Raw genomic sequence first — 11,683 nt, 5'->3', positions numbered from 1 at the left:
AGGTGCTACTGAAATAAAAAATAATTTACTCAATATAGCAAAGGCATATTCTCTTCCTTTAACCTTAAGGATTTTTCTGTGTTATGTTACTGTCATTGAAAACATGTATAGATCTTTTAAAACTCTATGAACAATTTCTTGTTAACTTTAATTACACTGTATTTTTATGTTGAATACGTCTTTCCCCGCATCGAGTATGGGGATTCGTTCCGGGATCCGTAGTGAAACAAAGTTGGCAGAATTTCAAATGTTTACTGTAACAACACTATGATCCCAGCCAAATGCTAATGTTATTAGTAGTTAAATCATAAATCAATGCAACTTGTATGAGTATTCCCAATGACGCCACCTTCTCTCGCTACAGGAGTGAGGGTGTCGATATTGTATACAAAATTAGCCGTGCCGCTCGGCTTTCTCAGCAATAAATCTACTTCCAAAGGAGCTTCAGATCTGTGCGACTACTAGCTTGATTTGTAATAGCGAATATTATGGATTTATTAATTTGTCCTACAGAATAATATCTGTGATATTGACAATTAATATTAAAAGGAGAAAAATTCGCTTCGGCGCCGGGAATCAAACCCGGGTGTCTTGGTTCTACGTACCAAGCGCTCTGACCACTGAGCTACGCCGGAGCAAATTCTTCTCCTTTAATATTAATTGTCAATATCACAGATATTATTCTGTAGGACAAGTTAATAAATCCATAATATTCTCACATTTAGCAGTGCATGTAACTGCGGAATTCCGGCTAAACAAGTCATTCAGCTGAGTGCTCCCCTAGTGCAATGGCAGTTGACATTGTACATAAACGTCAACATATATGCCTAACTAGGAGTAAGGCCACAAAGGGAAACACTGAAGAAGAGGAATTCGATCCGGTGCTGTGGATTGAATTCGGCGTAGCTCAGTGGTCAGAGCGCTTGGTACGTAGAACCAAGGACTCGGGTTCGATCTCCGGCGCCGGATCGAATTTTTATCCTTTAATATTGATTGTAATAGCGAGCTCTGCAATATTTATGTGATAATAGGCATGTGTATACACTGTGAGTAAAGCATAGTATTTTTCTTTTTGTGGACTGGGAACAATTTTGGAATGTCTATTCATATAAAGCCCTATATATTCTTGTACTCATCTTACCATAGACCCATAATCTTCATTTGCAAACAGAAACAAAACTAAAACATTTAGATCAACAAAACTATACTTTCATTCCCGAAACTTGACATATTCTGCGTACCGATGTACCACTGATGGAGAGTGTATATATATATATATATATATATATATATATATATATATAAGTATATGCAGGGTCTTTCCAAGGTGGTGTTACAAACTTTCAGGGATGATGGCGAAGGACACACGTATCAATTCGAGATAAGGAACCCTGGTCTGGTCCGGAAATGACCGAGTCTAAACTCACTTACAGACACGTACTGTGTATATTATTTAATAACGCAGACATATTACATAAAATACTTAAAGTAAAACACAAACACATACTATAAAATACATATGACATAAAATAGACATATTACATTAGAGACATACATGAAATGAAACACTGATATGATACATACAAATATGTAGATATGACATGAATTGGATATATTACATACAAACACTACAATAAAATATATAGAAATTTTAACACGTACCTAGCTAAAGAGAGTCACAGTACTGTGCATATGAGACGTTTCGTAAGGGAAGGGCGAGCCCGCCAAGGGTCGAATTTTGTGTTTTTTACTCCTCCGAATATTTAAGACACATATCTACAACTCAAGCCTGGCAGACGTTGGCGGGCTCTCCCTTACTACATCCAAATTATCATTTATACACTCTGGGTCTGATACTGTTAATGAACGTTTGTCGAGCCTCAATGACGATCTTTTGTCAATTAATAATTGGGCAAGGAAATTTGGGCTAAATATCAATCCAGATAAAACCCAAGCCATTCTCTTGGGGCAGTAAAGGCTTTTATCCTCCATTAATATGAACACCCTTCAGCCTGTCTCTCTTAACAACAAAATAATTCCTTTCAGTGCAACTGTAAAAAACCTCGGCATCTATTTCGACTCTAATATGAACAGGAATACGCAAATCAGATATATCTGTAGAAAAGTTTTCCCTATCATGCATTCTTTGAAACGCCTGAAAAATTTCCTTCCTACTAAACTCAAACAAATTCTAGTACAGACTCTTGTAATGCCTCACTTTGACTATTGTGATGTTTTATGTAGGTTGGAGAAACTGTGTAGTCTGTGACAGGTTCATAAGATTCATATTACTTCGTACGAATTATGTATGGAGAAAATACAACATCTATTTCGTAATTTCTGGGAGTTGGGTGGTTATGACCTCCAGAATACCTATATTTCTAAGCTCGTAACCAGTGATGATATGAATAGATGTCGCATTAAGAACAGACCGACCTCTCTCAGCTGGTTTTGCCAAAGAGGTGCTATGTCACGCCAATAAAGCTCACTTCTGATAAAGTAAAGCATCTGAATGTTCTCCTTATCTATGTGCTACAGAACGTTTCTGGATGACGTGATCAGGAAACAAAACGTGCAACTAGCAGTGACCGAGTCAGGGGAACATCTTCATGAAGATGATGTAATGGATTATTAGCACCTCTGTTCCCAGAACAAGTGAGATCACTTTTGATAGCAAGGGTAATAATTTCAGACACTTTGTAAATGTCACATCTCAGTGCGATTAATTATTATTATTATTATTATTATTATTATTATTATTACAATTATTATTAATGTCTGCCACTCTTGAGTTCATTCTACGCCCTTTGCTTTTTCTAATATATTGTTTTCAAATTATTCCAACAATATTGATGAATTCATAATGTCATCTACGATCACTATTACGATGCAATATTAAATTCAACACTTAAATGCAATTTTCAATGAAGGTATTCGTTTATCATTGCACAAAGTAATTATCATTATTTACAGACGTGTCCTTGGCGGCTTCGCCCTTATCTCGTTTAGAGGTAAAATACCTTGAAAATCGATTATCTCTACAGGTACATTTGGCGGGTTCGCCCTTCTCTTATGGAACGCTTCATATCATATACACAGTACAAGCTGAAGTAAATAGCACTGCGGTTCCTGGAATAAACCATTGGGTCACCTGAAGATAATGGTTTATTCCACCGTCATTAGACATATTACATATAAACACTTCAAGAATATATATATATATATATATATATTTATTTATTTATTTCAACACGTGCTTAGCTAAAAAGAGTCATTGTATTGCACTTATCACATAGACAATACAAGCTGAAGGAAACAGCACTGTGGTTCCTGGGATAAACCATTGGGTCACCTGTAGACAATGGTTTATTCCACCGAGATTAGACATATTACATATAAACATTTTCAATAAAATATATAGAAATCTGAACACGTGCCTAGCTATTGCACTCATCATATAGACAATACAAGCTGAAGTAAATAACACTGTGGTTCTTGAGATAAACCATTGGGTTACATGAAGACAATGGTTTAGTGCACCGATAATGGAATGTGCCGCGCAAATACCGCCTGCCACAGTCCTCAGTGTCCAGAAGAACTGAGAACGTCATCTGAACGTGTGCGTTTCTGAAGAGGGTCACCATATTGAACATGTCATTTAAAGAATACTATTTGAAGTGAATAGAACTATGATTCCTGACTCTTGACTAACTCAGTGTTGGAGCGCGTAGTTCGATCCCTGGCGCCGGAGTGAATTTTTATCCATTAATAACCAATAGCGTTAACAGTTCAGCTTACGAGGAGAGTGCGAAAACTCTCTAGTATGTTATGTTAAGTCATGTTGTGTTAAGTTATGTTAGATTATGTTATGTTGTATGTAATGTTATATGTTCTGTTACGTTATCTAACATTTTATAGTACATTACATTACGAGTACAGGTATATTACATTGTATTAGGCTTATAATGTGGTGTAGTTCAGTGTTGTTTGTTACATTATATTATGCTTTATTGTTATTTTATGCGTGCGCATTCTTTAGGAAATTTGCAAATTTTTATTTTAGTGTATATTACAGTAAGGTGTGGATATAGCACTTATTACAGGACCAATAACATAACTTTATATAGCCAAATAAAATCAGAAATGAAAATATTTTTCTTTAGGAGTAGCTAAATCTGTATTGTACTTGATTTTGGGAAACAATACTTGTGTATTAGACGTTGTAATATACACTGACCATGTCCATAATATATTATATATTTCTTGGTATTAATATAGTCTCCCATGAACGCAAAATTTAATTTTTCTTTATAAAATAATTAATACCGGTACTAGAAAAATGACAGACAGTTTTTGTTTTAGTACAAAGTATGTTCACTGCGGTCATTATCCGGATATTGTATCATACAAATATCTTCGCCAATTTGCTGGCACACTTTGCCCTTTCGACAAAATTTTCAGTTACCTTCCTACACAGTTGCAACACAATTTGAATCGAAATTACTTCGATAGCTGGTGGATTATTGCCACAAACACGAGAATTCACAAATTCTCAAAGAAAGTAGCCACTCTGTGTCAAATCACAAGAACTCGGTGGCCATTTGTCTTTGCTTGAAATGTGACGTGCAGGAAATATTTCTCTCAACAAACCATGCAAACGGAAAATGATTGCTTTATAATTTTGTGATTTGCCAGATACAATAAATGGTTTTTGACGAGGTTTAAAGAAATCACTGCTTTCTTTTCCGCTTAAGTACATCAGTAAGCCTAGTCTGGCTCTTTAAAACGGATCGTTCGTTAGAACACATTTTAGCTGAGGTTACATAGAAAAATTCTTCTTCACCGCTGCTTTCAGACTGTTTGGCTGATGAGAGCGTGTAGAATTATGCGATGCTCTTTACGTGAACGTTGGTAGCGCTAGCTATTGTGGTGAACTTCACGTATCCGAGAAACAACACCATCTCAAATCCGAAAACTCATGAATGCTGTGTCCACAAGTACAGTAGTGGCAAAAAAACAGGACCGACCCTTGTACCTAATTTCAGAGCCTTGTTCAATCCAGAGCACGATAGACTGGTAACTGAGACTTTCGTGGTTCGAATCCTGCGTGGGAAGGAACCTTTTTTTGTTCCTTATTCACATTGATTCCCAATACTGTTGATTGCTGGTAAAATTCATGTTCTGCGAAAATAAGTTAATGAAGTAGTAAAATATCGCTGCAATCGGAAAATATTGAGAGTAAAATTGAGTAAGGAACGAAAAAGTTTCCTTCCCACGCAGGATTCAAACCACGAAAGTCTTAGTTACCAGGCTATCGTGCTCTTGAGTGAGCAAGGCTCTGAAATCAGCTACAAAGTTCGGTCCGGTTTTTTTACCACTACTGTACATCATTCGTAGCGGAGTTTTTTTTCTTCCATCTCCTATATTCTCACAATAAAAACGCTTTATGATATCGCATCGCAAAAAAAAAAACAGATATTAGCCGCAGTAAATGCACTTTGTACATAGAAACTTACATGTACTTTTCTTTCAATTGATGATATTACGAAATTATATCATTCCTCTTTATAAATCAAATTCTGTAAGTCTCCTTGTACTGTAGTCTTTCTTTCTCTCGTTAAAGGGGCAATTATTATTAGTATATATCGAATATTTCATTTTTATTAACATACACATGTATTTTGAACCGACATCCTTTTGATACGGTATTTAATTAGTAATTCAACAACAAATACAAGAGAACTAAATGTATATCCTATTTTCAGAAGAAAGAAAACTGGATTTAAATGCGACATAGAAAATGTGAAATATATATCGCTGTCATTACTGCGTTTTATTTTACTTCTCAGATATGTGCCATATATTAAATCTCTCCATTTTTTTGTCAGGAATGCCAGCTTCAAAACAACGTTTTAAAAGTAAATTCAGTCTATTCAAGAGAGGACTTCCTTTGCGTAGACACATTATTGTAGACGAAGAAAAAATGTTTTTTTTAATGTAACATTCCACACGAATCCATGGTGGAATACCATTTAAACTTGCCATATATTTAACAATGTCAGATGTTGCTATTGTCGTTATGTCTCCCTGAAAGAGCACACGTTCGACACATTTATCAAGAGCATTACAATCCACTTCATGACTTGTGAGTCGTTTGTGATCGTCATACGATGTTGTTCCCATGTGCACTTTGAATGCCGAAAACATCCCGTAGGACAGGCCAGAAGAAAGAATATCTTCAAACGTTTCAATTCATTTATGGTACCCGGGTTCGACAAGGTAGGACATGAAGAATGCTTGGAATACGTTACTGACAGCAAGGCAATAACAAACGTATATAAAAAAGAGAATCCTTAGCTTGGAATTCTTTGGCATAAATGGAACCGATACGCTCATGCAAACAGCCCAAGTACTATAGAAAAAATTAGAGAGGTTCTCGAATCTTCGGACGTCTGAAGTATGTTTGGCACTGTGCCAAAATATAACGGTTGTTACAACGAAAGTGAGAATCATGGCTATCCAGACAGATTCATTGTACATTTTACTAATTCTTGAAAACCTGCTTATTTGTTTTGGACAGGGCACCACCCACCTCAATGCAGTATATGAGATATGCGCTGTAGGGTCGAAAAGTCCTTTAACAGATCCTGATAAAGGAAGTGTTCCAATGAGGATATCAGACATACCACTCATAACTTCATTAAATACTGCGATTATACGTTCCACATCCATTGTTAACGTCGGTGGTAGGAAAACAACTGTCATATTCATCTTTCGGGCTAATAAAATAAGCATTTCAGCTGGTACCCCTCCTATCTCGAACACTGTACTCCCTTCCTCAAGGGTTTCATTCTTGATTAGAATAACGTAAGGTTCAACCCCAACCGATGAAGCCCTTATTGTGCAACCCATGAAATCATCAGGAAGTTTATCAGGGAATAAATCTATATCTTTGCTGAATTTTCTGTCATTTTGAGGAAGCCATCTGTCTATTAGAACTACTTCATTTAGCTCTCCACAGACCCCACCTGCATATGGAAACCAGGTGTAGGTGTCAAGTGAGTAATCTTCGTCCTCTTTTGTACTTACCAATTCATCAGACCTTCTAGTAGGGACCACAATGTTTACATTAGTAATGCTGCCCATGCTCCAGAGTGTATCCAGTATGTTGAAGACATTAGTTTTCGTCTCTTCTCTAGAATTTAATGTCAAAAGTACGACGATATATTTTCCCCTAGAATTGAATGACATCTGTTCCTGTAAAGCTTCTAGCTGAATATCAATCAGTATCTCATTTCCATCTGGCCAGACAAAGATGATATAATTAGGAATTAATGGAGAATTCGTATCTTCAGCTGCAAAGACTGTAGGAGTGTCTGTGGAAGATGTTTGGACAGTCCAGTTTATTGTTTTCAAAATGGCACTTACTAACTGCATATTGTCTTCACGAGGATAGAGAGAGCGTTCCGGGTTTTTGAACTCAGGTTTTGGCAACGATATGAGTATGGGATGATTTGGATCGAATTTATGAATTATTTCCTGCAAATACTATGACAAATGATTCTGAGTTGTAGAAATCTCACAGTTGACTGGATATTGTAACGAAGCTATCCAAATTATCAGGGCAGCTGTCACTTTTCCCATCCTTTATAATTGCACCTAAGGACTTCCTACCTGCAATAGAAGAAATTGATAATGATTAAGGAGACAAAAATTTTCTACATTATTATAGATATCTTATGTGTTTAATTACAATTCTGATGGATAGGTAAGTAAACACTAGATTGGATAACACAACATGCAATGTAGCCTGCATGCTTAGGCCTACACGAATACGTACGAGCATAATTTACATATAGCCTATACAGTATATATATTTGTACCCTTACATGCATATACTTACATATACGTACACACATACATATGTACGTACGTACGGAAATAGGTGTACATACATACATACATACATACATACATACATACATACATACATACATACATACATACATACATACATACATACATAGCAATGATACATTTATCTTCAAAAGACATATAAATTGCAGAAAGTTGAGTGGCAGAACAAGAGAAGCATTTAGACTTAAATTTCTTGGCAGCCCAGTTCTAACACGAAAATCCATATTAAAGTTAGTGTATAAGTTTAATAAAATAGATTCTGTGACTGACCAGAAAGGAAAAGGTAGACATAAACGTAGTCTTCGATTTTTTAATTCTTTCTTGATGTACGGTAGTCATTAAGATTAATATGACACGACGCAGTGAATATCTTACAATTCCACATCACTGTCCTACACTAACACACGACATACAAGACAAGTGTCCAACTCTGATGAAATCTCAGTCTCGATTCAATGCGGTCTAGAAGACCGACGCACTTACATCGAGAGGAATTGGCATGCATGGGACTCGGGCCACACTATGGCCGAATTACACTTCGGGACATTTAAACTGCCTGCTCACTGTTTATTGCGAGGTGGCTCAAGTTTATGCTTAAGTAAGACAGCATCCTGAACTAAGCATGGAAAAATATGAGTTAAAGTTAAGTTTTAAAACTCGCTTGCCAAATTGTTAATTTTTTCTGCCAAAAATGTGTTTCAACAAGTACAACAAAAATTTTTCTCGAAGACTTTTTGGGGAATAGTTTTATTTAAATACTGTGTGAAAAATATTCGTAACTGCACTTCTATTTTGTTTCATGTACTGTATTCTATGTATAATTTTATTTATTTTTTTCTGTTTCTTACTCTTGTAATAATTATGAAATGCTTCATCATACATGTTCTGTTACGCAGCGAATTCGAAGTATCAGTAATGCCAATAGTGCAATATTAAACACGATCAGCAATGGGTTTACTATTGTGAACTGTGTCTCAATTTAAGCAAATAATTTTAAACGATGATAGTGGATTTGTTACTATTATGCATTTAATTAGTGAACAGCATTATATATAATATATACCTGTAAGAGTAAAACGGAGACAACATTTTTAATTAATGCTTCTTTGTTATCAGCAGTCAATTTATTGGATACTAGCCGTACCCGTGCGCTCCGCTGCACCCGTTAGAAATAAATATAAAGTAATTACATAATTAAAATAGGACATTTGATCCAGGGAACATTCGTGTTTAATAGAAGGATGTATCGTTTAATATGTTACTTAATTTAAATTGCTTCCAAATAATTAAAATACGATCATTTTGGTTCAGAGACCACTCATTGATGCAATGACAATTCCTTTAACATGTTTCTAATTTTTATTACATGCAACCATAGTTTAATGAACATTGACATCATTTAGATTTAATGTGTATACTTTATTTTACTTGTTATAGGTTTCCATTGAATTATAGTAAAAACTTAATTTTAACCCTTGTTTTCTACGTATTCAGTATATGGCGTTTGGCCCACTATGGTTCTGAACCCTTCAAATAACTTAAATTATATTATATAATATTACATATATTATATTATATTATATTATATTGTATTGTATTGTATTATATTATATTATATTATATTATATTATGTTATATTATATTATATTATATTATATTATATTATATTATATTATATTATATTATATTATATTATTTTATATTATATTATATCAGAAGTTACTGTAATAACATTATAGCATTATGTCCAGCTAGAGAAACTACACTTTCCAATGGTGAAATAATAATTAATTATACAAATCGGTTAATTTAGCTTCCGATATTACTTCATACAAACACAGAAACATTATCTGTAGGTTATCTTTCATAGCTCTCGATTGTTGCTGTCCAAGGCCCCTTATAGACGAAGTCGTTTGTTTTTTATTTCATTATACGGCCTTAGATGGCAGTTATTGTAATTTTAAAACTCATTTATCTCATTAAATATCAGTCCTATCAAACTTTTTCAAGGAATAAAACTTATCGGAAATTATTTTTAAAGAAACTTTTTTTATGTAACATTTTTCACAAAAATCAATAATAAGGGAGATATTTCGATTTATTTAATTCAGGCCCCCTTATAACCCCCTTTTTAAATAATGTATTTTGAATGCCATATAGCCTAAAATCTAAGTTACAATGAACATAATTTATATTCCAATTTTAATCGAAATCGGTTCAGCCATTATCGCGTGAAAAGGTAACAAACGTACAGACAGACAGACAGACAGACATACAAACAAAAATTTCAAAAAAGCGATTTTCGGTTTCAGGTTGGTTAATTGTATATGTTAGGACCAATTATTTTTTGAAAATCGAAAATTACCAGAAAAATTTCGGCTACAGATTTATTATTAGTGTAGATGAAAGTCAAATAATAACTTTACTGCACCCGCTAGCAACTGACCACATTGTGTTTTTACACGTGGTAACCGTGTCATGGAAGAACTGCAGAACAACGGGCGACATCTACCACAGGAGAACGCAAACAGAGCCGGGACAGGTACCACCTCGACTCCAACGAGCGAACTACCGCGGAAAAAACCATAGACCGACAACCGCGAAGTGAAATCCCAGGAAAACAACTAATATCACGGGAGAGAAACACAACTAACAGGAACAAAACAAGTGCTCGGAAAACCTCCATGGTATCAAACGAAGGAGAAAGTGCCATCGTCAAAGCAACAGACATAAGGAACATGTTCTCAAACATCCTAACTGAACTGAAAGAAATGAGAAAGCAGAACGAAGACTCAGCGAGCTTCCACTTTCTTACGAGGCCCTCGACCTTAATGGGACACAGCGGACTCGTTCGTTCGTTTGTTTGTTTGTTTGTTCGTTCGTTCGTTCGTTCGTTCGTTCGTTCATTCATTCATTCAACCATGTCATGGCCTTATACTGTATAACAGAATTATTTTCCAACGGCAGTAATAATTACGTAGGTAGTACCTATTATTTTGCAGGTAATATTAATTCATTTCGTCTTGAATTTAAGTACCTGCTATTTTTGAGGATGTCACCAGGCAGATAGTATTTATGATTTATTAATACATTTCAGGGTTTGTTTTTATATAAAATATCAAAAGTATTATGTGTCTTTCTCGTGTTAAATTTTACATTACTTCGTTAACATGTTTCAGCCTGTTATCTTCCATCTTCAGAACTGGTTGTTGCTGGTATTGGCGCATTTTGTTTGTGCTTCCTGTGAGGGTGTGTTTGTGTAGTGCAGTGATGTCAAAGCAAGCGCATTTTTCTGACCTTGACGTCGTGCGCATGCATTAAGCGCTAGGTATGGAAGGAGGAAAGATTATTGTATATGCATAAGCAGCCTATTGGATTAAGAAAACAGTGGTGCACAGACTTCAAACGGAACGTGAAATTTTGTGTCGTTATTTTTTATATGGTTTCTTTCTGTTTTATATTTTCTATATTGTCTGTAAAGCAAAAGTACTAACACCAATTTCTTAATATTACAGTTGTGTTTTAAACGTTAATAACATAATAAAGAGTTAAGAAGGAATATTCACATAAATTCCGCAGTAGTATAACTATACTGTACTAAGTGAATGAAACACATCATTCATAAATAAAGTGATATCCCAAGGAAAGAGACTGATTATGACATTATAACTTGGAATTAATATTGATGGCATCATTAACCTTATAAAAGCCATCAATAATCTAATCAAACAAATATTATAGCACAAAGCAAAGTTACCTAGGTATA

General features: G+C 34.9%; 1 non-coding gene across 1 annotated transcript; it reads right to left on the bottom strand.

Annotated features, from left to right (window-relative positions):
• Positions 1-561: 561 nt before the first annotated feature.
• On the bottom strand, positions 562-635 carry TRNAT-CGU (transfer RNA threonine (anticodon CGU)). The gene has a single exon. It is a non-coding gene; the product is annotated as a tRNA-Thr (tRNA).
• Between the last annotated feature and the right edge of the window lie 11,048 nt (positions 636-11,683).

This window comes from Periplaneta americana, chromosome 7 (assembly GCF_040183065.1).
Source record: "Periplaneta americana isolate PAMFEO1 chromosome 7, P.americana_PAMFEO1_priV1, whole genome shotgun sequence".
Taxonomy (NCBI): domain Eukaryota; kingdom Metazoa; phylum Arthropoda; class Insecta; order Blattodea; family Blattidae; genus Periplaneta; species Periplaneta americana.
Note: the sequence above shows the minus strand (reverse complement) of the source record. Positions and strands in the feature narration are given on the sequence as shown.